This window comes from Oryza brachyantha, chromosome 3 (assembly GCF_000231095.2).
Source record: "Oryza brachyantha chromosome 3, ObraRS2, whole genome shotgun sequence".
In the NCBI taxonomy this organism is placed as follows: domain Eukaryota; kingdom Viridiplantae; phylum Streptophyta; class Magnoliopsida; order Poales; family Poaceae; genus Oryza; species Oryza brachyantha.
Window position 1 is genome coordinate 18,928,592 of NC_023165.2, and position 13,505 is coordinate 18,942,096.

Below are 13,505 nucleotides of genomic sequence, written 5' to 3' on the forward strand. Positions count from 1 at the left end.
AATCCAAGCTATATGGGCTCAAGCAAACCCGAATTGAGCTTGCGAGCCTATTTGTTACCCCTAAATGGCACATGTATATAAAAATTTTTAGTGTTTGAAATTTATTCACAATATAAATATTCCCATGTGTTACTTTACCGACCAACCACCTTGTGATTCCCTACATGTGTTGTTGCATTGTTTGACATGATTTTTCCCCAATAAGATAAACTGCAGCGGCACCAAGGAGATTTTATCCCTAATTTTGATCTTTGATAAAGGATTTTTTTAACACACCCTCAAACAATTGTGAGCCGTTCGTTGTTTTAGATCCAAGGACTCTAATTATATTATACTACACCGGTAGAAGGTGTAGTAGAAATCTTATAGAGGCAAAATAAGAACTAAAATATATAACATTGCTATAAATTTGTGTATCATATATAATGTTAAAATAGATGAATCGGTAAATATATATTACCAAAGTTTCAAATAATTTTTTTAATATACTTATTAAAAATACACACTACTACCGCTAGTTATTGCTCTTGCTAAAACCCTTAGAGATGCTAATATTTACGGATAAGTAGAGCAGTATATTTTATTCTTAATATAAAAAATAGTAAAACATACCAATGATATAGGCTGATCAGATGAGTCACACAAATGGCATTGATTATGGACAGGAAAAGATGGATTCTACCAGCGATTGAATCAGCATTGCCAATGAATCAAAGCTTATATGCGAATTATTCATACCATACATAGCATTGCTGGTTAAGATACAATTTCCCTGTCTTGTATTATAAAATACCATGGATTTATCATAAATCAAACCTCTTCAAATGTAGTTAAATTTATTAAAAAAATATAGCAACATTTTCAACACAAAATCAATATAATATAAATATATTCAATGGTGAATTTAACAAAACTAACTTAGTATTGTGGATGTTATTAAATTTTACATAGATTTGATCAAATTTAAAGATATTCAACTTATAACAAATCTAAAATGCCTTTGTAATATGAAACGGAGAGATTATAGAACAAACTGAAGAAGCCATGTAAGATGGAGAAATGTTCTAAACCTGCTAAGAATCCTAGGCTGCAGCCTCGTCGCTTGCAATAAACCTTCGGAATCATCCAGCAATGGCGACAACTGCAACATACATCTCTAATACTCTCTGTCATATACTAGTATATATTCTCCAGCATGTCTCTGCAGCCTGTTCTGTTTGACGTTTCCATCCTGACAGGAAGCAGCAGGATAAGACGAATTTCCATCGCAGATATCCACGCCCCTGCCTTGTTAAACTCACCAGTATTTGTGCTTAATTTCCTCAGAACGGCTGAAACAGCAAGCTAGCTAAGCTTTTTTTGTGACAAGCTGCTACTTTTAAGGGCCAGGCCAGCTTAATTGATCTATGCTAATCTGAAGATCCTGCAGTTAAATTGCTTGTGTGTGGATTTCTCTCGGCTTGTGCCCTCTGTTTTCTGTTCGTCTTAAGAGTTTCATACAGCTGAGCTGTGTGTCCGCCTTGCCGAGTTGCCATCTTCTATCTGAATTCTGTGTGGTCCCTGCAACAGATCAGCGGTAAGGCTCTGTTTATGTCCTATCATTCTGGTTATACAGCTCTAGGGTAAATGACATGGTTTCTGTTGGGGCATCAATAGGTCAGCATTTCAGTTTGGCTGAATACCATCCTGTTACAAAAGATCACTCTGGTATCCTGGGATGTGTGGCTATCATAATTTCTAAAAGCATTAATGCCATGCATCAGGGGCGGAGCTATATGGTGCCTGAGGTTCCCAGCCACCCAGATCAAAAAGTTTTTTAAGTAGAATTTATCTATTTTCACCATGTATGCACCCTCTCAATCCAAATTCAGGCATCCGCAGTAGCCTAAATCCTTTTCAAAACACTAAAAACAAGTGAGTAACACCTCTTTGTATTTTGTTCTAGCTCCGTCCCTGCATGCATAGTTTGTAACCTACATAACCAATATTGTTGTCTCACTTCTGTAGAAATAATTTACAAAGGTTGTGGTTTGAAAATTGTACTTATACTGTTCCAAAAAAAGAGAGAAATGTCCATTTCCATATTGTTCACTAGACAAAAAAAGTACGAGCTGTCATGAAGGAAATATGAAAGATCTTTTCCTACTTATTACTATCATCTTAAATGGTCTTATGATAATCTTGGATATAGGATCAATAAGCTGAATTGAACGTTAACTTATGGTATTTGAACCTTGAACCTTACAAACTTCCAGTTAAGTGCATCAAAGAGCACGTAAATGGTCAGAAATCTGCATCAGTAATCAGTTGAACCCTTACTGTTTGGCATTGTTATGCTAGAAATGTTATTTCCTCATAACTCTAACCTCAAAGGTTGGGTATAAAACATGATTGATGCTAATGTGATGAAAGTTGCACTCCCTATCATCATTCAGTTTATGAAGATTTTCTTACAACCTTTTGACAGTCTAGGGTGAAGTTTAATTTCACATTTAAATGATGGCTAAACTATTATTTTCTATAGAACGTTAAACTTAAAAAATATTATTTATCATTAATTGCAGTAATTAGTCCACAGTATGCAACTTTGTTCAATTCGAATGTAATTTTACCAATAAAACAATGTGAAAAATCCAATGGTGTTTAATAATTTTGCAACTTAATATTAAGCCTGGTTCTCCTGTTAACTTTTCATGCCACATGGCATGGTTATATTTGCTTTGGTCCTTCTTAGATGAATCATGACATTTTTAGTCATGTGTAAGTTTCTGACAACCAAAGTTATATTGATTTATGTTTTTTCTTCTCTAAGACCCTTTTGCTTGTTTCTTTCACATATTAAGTGAGCTGTTTATACCGGAGCTCAGAAGAATCTTGCGCAAACTACTTGAGCCTTCCTAGGATGGTTGCAAGATCAAATCATTGGCTCAAGTGACAAGACAATATTTGACAATTTTCATGTGATTATGGCAAATGGGCAAGGAAGCAATACCTGCTCCAATGAGGAATCCAGCAAATAGGTCCAACAATTCAGAGTTATTTTTAAACCCACCAATCCCCATGAACTACTGTGATCTGCAATCAGCTGTCTCTAAAAAGGATGATCATGTTGCACTGAACATTTGTAGCAAGCTCTACCACCCCCAATCATACGAAGACAATGGAGATGCCACAACAGATTGGTGCCAAACTAGTGCAGGAGGCGATCGTCAGGAAAGTAGCATCAATTCAGATATAACTCTCAGCTACATAGACAAGATGCTTATACAAGATACCTCCCTTCAAGCTATGGAGGAGCCCTTCTATGAACTTCTTGGACAAAAGTATCCGGTATTGCCTCAGCAACAACCACTTTATGGATGTTATCACCTGCAGAACCTTAGTGCCAACATAGACAAGTCCAATGGTAAATCATGCAATATCTGCTCCATAACTAGAACGACAAACATAAGCTCAAGTATGAATTGCAGTGACAATTTTCAAGGATTTAAATATCCATGGAGTTTGGCTACCCTTACTAGAGAGGCAGAACAATTCTATCATGACTCAAATCGAATGGATGTTGGTCTAAAAGTGGATGAATTTTCCATTTCAGAAAAGCCTAGACAAGACAATTGTTCACTTCAAATTGATGCGAGATACATAAGGAAGCATCCACTATATGAGGTTGGTAATAGAAACAATTATCCATGTATTGAAGATCTTGATTTGTTAGAGGGAAGGAGTAATAAGCAGTATGCCATTTACTCCGATGAGTCGATTCGAGATGAGATGTTTGACAAAGTTCTGCTCAGTTCTAATAATAAGTCTCTAGATGAAGGCATTAGTTTGAGCAAAGCCATGACAAGCAATACAACCAAGTCTTCACAAATTGGCCAAACATCAGCTTGTCGAAAGACAAGGGGTAAAAGGACACAAAAGAGAGATGTTGTGGATCTAAGAACCCTTCTTATCCATTGTGCACAAGCAGTAGCTGCGAGCAACCATAGCCTAGCTAGTGACATACTGAAGATAATAAGACACCATGCTTCACCTACTGGGGATGATACCCAAAGGGTAGCACTTTGCTTAGCAAACAGCCTTGATGCACGATTATCTGGAACTGGAAGTCAGACATACCACAAGTTCATCACCAAACGGAGGAACGCAGTGGACATTTTGAAGGTATTCCATTTGTGTATCGCAACATGCCCTTTCTTGAGGGCATCATACTATTTCTCTAACAGAACTATCCTTGAGGCCTCAAAGGGAAAATCACAGGTGCATATTATAGATTTTGGCATTTGCTTTGGGTTTCAATGGCCATCACTATTGGAACAACTCGCAAATGTAGAAGATGGATCACGTAAGGTTCGGATTACTGGTATAGAATTACTTGAGCCAGGCTTTCGACCACACACTGCGAGTAAAAATATAGGGCTACGATTAGCTGACTATGCTAGCATGTTCAACATACCCTTTGAATATCAACATATCTCATCAAATAAATGGGAAACTATCTCCCTTGAAGATTTTAATATTGAGAAAGATGAAGTGCTCATAATCAATTGTATTTATAGAATGAAGAATCTTGGTGATGAGACAATATCAGTTAACAGTGCAAGGGATAAGGTGCTCAATACAATTAGAATGATGAAGCCCAAAATATTTATCCATGGAGTCTTGAATGGATCTTATGGTGTCCCCTTCTTTTTAACAAGATTTAAAGAGGTTATGTACCACTTCACTTCATTATTTGATATGCTTGACAAAACTATTCCACGAGACAATGAGACAAGAACGATAATAGAGAGAGAACTATTCCAATATATGATTCTCAATGTCATTGCATGTGAAGGATCGGAAAGGACTGAGAGGCCAGAGAATTACAAGAAGTGGAAGGTAAGAAATCTCAAGGCAGGGCTGGTGCAGATTCCATTGAATCTAGCCATCTCCAAAGAAACACAAGATATGGTGAGAAAGGGTTTTCACAAAGACTTTCTTGTCGATGAGGAAGATCAATGGTTAGTGTTGGGATGGAAGGGAAGAATAATCTATGCAATATCCACATGGAAACCAAGTGATTCAGACCATGGAGATTAATAATCTCATATTTTATAGCTATTCACTTGACTACAAAGAACGGTTTGCCACAAGATGCAATCTAAACCACTTATGACCTATGGAGTTATCTGTCTCTGATTTCATTGTTTGTGTGCAACTAACTAGTAGTTACACATGTTTTCCAAACTGAGGTTTGCTACTCATGTTTTAATTATTTATTGTTATGTACTTTCAAAGATATATGCTCCATTGAGTCCATTCCTTATAAGTTAAAGTTAGTTTGTTTAGTAACTTTCTGGTCATACTGATAACTAACAACTTTTGCTATATTCACTCAAAGCTTGTCCTGCTAGCATAATATTATCCTCATTATTTTACCATATGGTGACATTTATAAGTTGGAAAACATTTAACTAGTTGTTTATATAAAAGAACATTAAGTCTAAATTATCTTTGAACTACACATTTTAAGTATGTTCGTTACCACTTTCAGCACCATGTATAATATTTGTTTCACAGCAAAAGAAGAAAATGCATATGAAATTATGAACCACACACTCAAGAACCTGTAAATTGTGCAAGAAAGAAAGAGGAATAGACAAAATAGTTACTTTAATACTTAACATACTCAACTACCAAGTCCAAGCATCCTCTGCATGTTGAGGCTCATTGACAGCTTTGGTTGATCTGGTAGCCACTGTTGGGGATCCTAGAACACTCATACCCAATAACCCAAACACCAGCTGTAATTAATTATCTTAAGAAATAAAAGCTATTAATTGCCTATAAAACCATCTCAGGTAGGAGAAGAAGAATGAATTCATGCAGTACTATATTTCCAACAAACATATATGCCACGCCTCCCCTCTCCCATTCTAGCAGAATTACCGAATACCTTGACCATCTGAATGAAACACATTGAGGAATAACGAATGCGTGGTCAACAGAAAATTGTCTGATTGAGGGACAAGACGGTGCCCCATGGCCGGTGATGGCTAGTAAGTTGCAAGCAACAACCCAAAAGGGAATCTAGGTGCACGGAGGCAAGGATGCAAGAGTTATGAGAGCATGTGGCAAACTAAGAGACGAACTGGTTCCTTATAGTTTCACCCCCTCGACACCCACACTTCTGGATATCTCAAGATCCACTCACCCTCAACACCCACTCTAGGAGGCGGGCCACTACGCACACCACTTGAGGAGCAGCGCCTTAATTCCATAGGTAATGCAACCAATACTTCATCTAACCACATCCAACATTTCTTGCGGAGAGGAAACCACCCTCATCATGATGCACACACGTCACATTGAATGCGACACTCCTTTATTCACTCCTTTATTTACCATAATATGAACCGTCTTGCCCACTGGATATGAAACGTGGGGGTCGCCTTAGCAAGGTAGTGGGGCCTTCACTCTGACCCCTCCCAAGAGATAATGGTCTAAAGCGAAGGTCGTGGGCTATTGTCAGTGATATGAGAACCAAATTCCCCCACTAGTTGGCTCGCGACACCATAAGACCTGTCCACATTCTAGCTAGTAGGGGTCGGATTGTCCCAATCCCTCCGCTCGAGGAGCAAATGGTTGTCAAGACATCCCAATGCGCAAAGCTTGCCAATGTGGTATACTAGTGAAGGCCAGTGGAGGGGTCCCACCGAGGTAATGCTTCAAGGTGAAGGGACCATTCACCTACCACATTTAATGTCGGATGCACGCAATGCTCACACGTGGCACCTGACACTCTACGTGCATCATAGCATTAAGTTCGGCAGGAAAGCGCTCGATGTTTTGGGTAGGCATGGAAAATAGGAGCATCCCTTGTTAGGTCTCCTCAATCTTGTCATCGTCATCATCACCACAGTTCACAATGGTTGACAAACAATATCAACGATGCTTAATGGCCACCTGTCGTTCATCCTCATCGGCAGGTAGAGACCAACGGTCAAATATTCAACGATGTGTAGGGGGCTACCAGTCCTTGAAGGTGCAAGACGAGGGAAATGAGTCCGTGTAGATGCAGGTTCTTCGGCTAAAACCGATCTACTATGGTATCCCTTTAACACTATAAAAGGAGCACGAAACTGAGTGAACAAGGATAAACCAATCAGAGCTAAGAAAAACAAATAGAAGAGAAGGTAGCTAGTAGGAACCTCTCATTAGAAATGTTTAGGACTTATGGAAGAAGCAAACTTCCAACCATTGTTAGAGCTTCTTTAATTCTCGTCAATTATATTACATACAAACAATCCAAAAGAACATCCATAGGAGTAGGATTTTACACATTCGTGTGGCCTGAACCTGTATACTTGCTCTTTTACGAATTAGCTACAACATCACCCATCACATTTGAACCAACGATATCTCTCGTACTCCCTAGGCCAAACACAAAAAGAGGTCCTACGATCTCCTACTTGAGAAATTCACTCTCCGACACTCAAGCCTTCATGTGTGTTGGAACAATTTATGCATAAACAACACCAACTATTGTTCAATTAAGTTCGATCCGTGCTTATCTCAATAAATATGGTCATCATCCTTGCAAGCGAACATACAATACAATAATGTACTTACACATGGAACCGATATACATAAGTCAAACCTAACACATCAGTACAAAATTAAGTATATGCACTATTGAGATGCCCAATCGTATATTAGTGCACATGAAGTAGCCCCTGCAACCTACATATGCACGCACGCATGCACATATATATAACACGTATATCTTTCTCATGCATTGTTTTGCCCTCTTGACCAATATATTTTCTCTAGTAGTTCAGCATGCAGCAAGCTAGGAATCAAACATGCTTAGCAACCGTTGATATATATTATGTTGTCTTGCTTTGACTCAAATCAATAGTACAACATATTAATGAAAGAAACACGTTGATATACACGTACGAGACAAAACCAAAATGCCAAAATATTAATGAAAGTCATCTCTTATCTTCTTCTTCCTCTACTACTAATAAATTAACCGCTAAAGTCTTACTCCTCGCCACATCTTGTCCATCTCTTTCATCGCATCATCAATGGTTTTTCCCACAAATTAATTAGAAACACATATATAGTACTCCCTCCATTTCAGATTTTAAGTCGTTTTCGTTTTAGTCAAAGTCAAACTGCTTCAAATTTGACTAAATCTATAGAAAAAAGTAGAAGTATTTTTAACCCAAAAGAAACATGTTATGGATATATATTTAATTATAGATTCACTGAAACTAATTTGGTGTTGTAAATATTAATATATTTGTTTACAAACTTTGTCAAACTTAGGGCAGTTTGACTTTGATCAAAGTTAAAACTTCGAATAATCTGAAATAGAGGGGGTACAAGATTCTTTGTATATATAGGAGTAATTAATTTAATTTCCATCACTCCTTAATTTGCATATGGCTGGCTATGGCAGTCGACGACTACGCCATGTCGACGTTGTTCTTCTCCTTCTCTGGTGCTGGGGACCGGTAGTCGTCACCGGCCATGTTCGGGATGCCGAAGAGGTCACCCATCTGCTCAAGCATGCACCCACAAGTCTCGGGAAGGTACGTGAAAAAGAAGACCCAAGCCAAGATGGCGATGCCGGCATAGAGGAAGAAGCTCCTGCCGATGGTGTTGCCCTTGGAGAGGGAGAGGAAGGCCACGGAGATCAAGCCGCTGGTGACACGGTTTAGGCTGAGGCCGAGCATGCAGCCGAGAGCGCGGAGGTGCAGTGGGAAGATCTCGGAGCTGTACACCCAGGTGATTGGGCCGAGAGGCCGACGGAGAAGAAGACAATGAAGGCAATGATGGAGGCGATGCACACGGCGATGGCTTAGGGAACGGCGATGCACATGGCGATAGAAAGTTTATATATGTAAAGTTTATATATCTGAAGTATTCGTGTAGATTAATGGACGTACGAACGTTCACCTGTTATCCTCACCTTGTTAAGGCTCGTTGACAGTTTTGGTCAATCTGCCTACTTGCCTAGCACTATTTGGATCACAGAACACACATGCTAGTAGTACCAAATAACCTTAACATTAGATATAATCATAAAACATTTCAAGAAACAACATAGGAGTATATAGAGTCTACAATCACCACGAGTTTATGCTAATAAAAGAAATCAGACAACATATCTCATGCCTAGCACACAATCCATCAAACACCTGCAGGGCACCATCCTTCCTCCAACCTCCCAAACCGCGAGAATGCCTTCTTGTAAGCAAGCCTCTAGGTTCACGATGGTGGCACGAATTAGCAGCTGCCACGGTGGGGCTAGGGCTATCGTGGGGCCTCGATCTCATTCCTGATCTCTAGCCACCAAATTAGGGGTGAAAACACGACTGGTCTTTCCTGATAGCCCGACCACCCATTTTGATTTGAGATGAATTCGAGTAAAAAATCTAGGTATCTAGAGATTTTACACGGATATTGAGCCGAGTACATGTATTTTTAACAATGCAAGATCAGGTTCAGAAAAGCATTGCCCGATGGATATGGAATATTCGATAATTTAGATGGATATCACCCATATATGTATCCACATATTACCTGGATATCCAGGTTGTGTAGCCCATGTAAAATATCCCCAAAGGCCTAAACTCAATAAGATTTAACATTAATTGTTTGATGTCACTATTAGTGTTTGATTTTGATGCCATTACTTATGAAGTTATGGACTTATGGAGTTATGCTCTGAATCATTTTATCATGTTGCCCCTATATATTTTAACACATGTGATGCTCATTCAATTGTATTCATTTCGTTGCTTATATGACAATCTAGAATAATTGAATAGCTTTTCTCTATGCGATATATATGGTTGTTGTTTTGACTTGACATCCGCATAAGTATTAGTAACGTGAAGTGAATGTATCCATCTTGGTACATATTCATTTTGTATTTGTTCCCAATATTATTCATGATTGTATTCGTATTCAATATTACATGTGTGTCCGACCCGATTCCAATTATAAAATGCAGGTTAGATAAGATGATTCCGATTACAAAATGTGCGTTAGATATGAGAGAGCCTAATCCGACCGACCCTTCACCTAAATGAAGCTGAAGGGGATTGAGTATGTTAAGCTTAATTACTCTCTAATCAGGGATATAACTAGTCTTAGAGATAAATACATGGGCTCTGTGTGTGTGTGTGTCGATTACGAGAATGCAGGATGGCCCATTCACTTGGGCCTGTCACTATTTCAACTAAATTCTAGCTAGCCCATATATACATAGTTGTTTTTCCTATTATCAAGGGCCTCGTTTTAAAAAAAAAAACACAATCTGGAGCTTTATCCAGGCTCATTGGAAAAATACCTAAATCCGGAACTAATGTTTTTTTTAAAAAAAATACTCCATTCTGAAAAAAATTGACAATATTGTATCCGTCTTAAGAAATAAGTAATAATTCCTTCAAAAGGACCCTATCAAAAAAAAACTGATTTCATCAGAAGGAGAAACTATGGCATTTGAATTTAATTCGGTGTGCTCCCGCAACTGAAGAGCTATCACAGATGGATAATGATAGGAAAAAGGGTTAAAATATTTGACGTTCTGTACTCCCGGTCTCCAGTAAAGATATTTGACGTCAACGCACAATTCAGTTAAACTTCTAAAATTCCTACCATAGATAATATTTCAAATACTTAGTTTAGAGACAAAAGAATGGCATACGTAAATTTGCATCGAGATGTATATATTATCTTAATGTAACTTATTACATTTTATATATTCATCGTAATAAAATATTAATAATTGAAATTTTAAAACAAAATCGATCTTTTCATAAATATTAAATATTTTCGAAGCAATTAAGAAAAGAAGCAGGCATGGTAACTAACAACTGCAGAGCTCAAACATGCACAGACCGACCAAAGCCAATTTGCAGATGCAGATGCTCATCTCTTACTTCTGGTCTCCCAACACAAACTTGATATGTATCCATTGCATGGCTTAATTGACCATAAACATACACATGTTTTGTAGTGTAGCTATCTAGGGATTAAGATATGACAGAGCTAGAGTAGAAGTGTGCATGCATGCAACCTCTCTTAGATCCGATCAGCCATCACTAATCAGTGGCTTGGTCTGATCCACTTGCACGTGTAGCCCAAGTTCTCTTTTATTTTCTTGCAGTATCATATCTGTGATCTTGGCACACAGAATGGTGCCTAACAGATTAAGCAAAAAAGCAATTAAAAACAGGCACAGATTCTTCCAAATCAAGAGAGTGTGCAAGCAACGGGTAAGTGCTTTCCTGTCAAGGTTCACTCAAAAGTTATAACAGAAGTTAAAGTTGTCTACAACCACAACATGGATGATAAAGTTAGCCATGGTAACAGATAATTAATCAATTAATCATGCATGATAAATATTGCTCATGCATGCACGTCATTTCAGGCCACACGAGTGCATGCTTAAAGGTTGAGTTCAGTAGGCTCCTAGAAGATACATGTATGTTTATTTATTTATTTAGAACCTAGATGCTTACAAAGGTTAAGATAAGGATAATAAAGACTAAATTTTGTTCCAAAAATAATTTCTTATTGCTATTATTTTCTCTTCTTTTTTCATCCTCATGCAGCAAAATTTCTATTTTATAGAGAATAAGAGTCATTATTAACTGTAACAACGATGTCTCTTCTTATTGCTCTTTTATGTTAACAAATATTTCTATTTAGCAAGGTTTAAGAGCCCCAATTAGAGCTTATCTAGATGTGAAAGGAATGGTCAAATAGTATATTTCAGTGTGGACTTCGGTGTCCATGTTTTGGTTTATGGAGTGACCGGTTGAATGTCTGTGCTTTGCAAAGGATAAAAATATATTATGTTATTTCTAAAACAAATAGAAAAATATTTTTCATAAAATATGTGACCATCTTTTTTATATAGAAAATATCCATATCAATTTGATTTTATATGGATATCCATCTAGATTTGATTGATTTTTAAATGGTAAAAATATAATGGGAGTAGGTGGTGGTGGCAGATTCTACCACCACCACTCGAGGCTTTTTATGGTAGTAAAGATAAGCAAAACGGTATATTTACAATTAAAAAACAATTTATGATATATATATATATATATGTGTGTGGGTGTATGTGTCTTTCCTTAGATATCTTAAAAGCCAATGCTACAAAATAAACTACGTTGAAAAACCTTAAAATCAATCCTAAATTTATGATTGAAAATTCAAACTTTGGCTTATAAGCAAAAGCGTAAACGAAAAGATAAGTGCGATGACTAGAGATGAAAATTGTCATAAATAATATTAAGACAATATCATTTCCGCAGAAATGATTCTGGATGGGTCTGGAAGTTAGATAACTGCTAATTTAACCATTTTTATGACAAATGATGCTCAGTTGGTTTTCATCCCTAATGGTAGCATCCTCCTATATGGATTTGACTAGACATAGAGTTCAATAGATCTTCCTAAGCATGCTTAATTAATTGCTTCCCAACCCTTCTTACAGTGATAAATCGTTGTCTATATTCTTCACACAATGACAAGGGAAAGGACCTGACCTGCCGGTTTTTCTTCGATGATTTTGCATTGGTTGACCGGCCGATGAATTACGCTTTGAAACATCATTTCCAAGATCAATCGTGTCTCAGAGTTGATGGCAAGGTAGGGCTGCCTAAACATATACTCCTATTGTCTCTCTTCTTAAATAAGATCATTTTACTATCATTAAAACATATCTTGAGATAACGTTTTTAGCGTATTACTTCGGTAGCTAAGGTAATAGGTGCTAGAGACGTACAATAAAAATTTACTGTCTTAATGCACTTTCTCAAAATAAATATAAAATTCCCCTTTTAAATATGTGATGCGGTTAATATCTAATAATGTTTGGCTGTTTATCGAGTAAATTGTGCTTTGGACTTTCTTTTATTATCTAAGTTTCATTATGTACCACTTTTAAACCTATTTTTTTTCACCTTGGATAGGCTAATTTTGCCATGGTTTGACCACTCATAACTTTTCTCACTATACCTAACATCTCTTGGCAAATATATGAGTTGCATATATACAAAAATTTAAGTTATGATTAAATTATTTTAATAATAAATCTAGACACAATAAAATAAAAGATAATTACGTAAGTTTTTTATAATAAAACGAATAATCAAACGTGTATCAAAAAGTCAACGGCGTCGTCGAGGAATAACAGGAATAAAAAAACCTTATTAATTTTTAAAATAAGTTCTAAATAGTTTTATTTGATGCGTCCATGAGATTTCTTAATCCCGTAAATGCATTATGCTAGTAGTAAAAAACTTTACAGTTTGACCCCATGTGTTCTAAAACCATATCAATCAAATTAGTGTCTGCAACTTTGCATATATACTGCACGTACACGACGAAAAAAAGTTCGTCATATGTGGAAGTTGGCACGAAACTTCTATCGTGATGCATGCCAATCCAAAACATCACTTGTTAAAGTCGAATTTTGCTCGTATTCC

General features: G+C 37.1%; 1 pseudogene; it reads left to right on the forward strand.

Moving 5' to 3' along the window:
* The first annotated feature begins 1,631 nt into the window (after positions 1-1,631).
* LOC102707760 lies at positions 1,632-4,273 on the forward strand (annotated as a pseudogene).
* Positions 4,274-13,505: the final 9,232 nt, after the last annotated feature.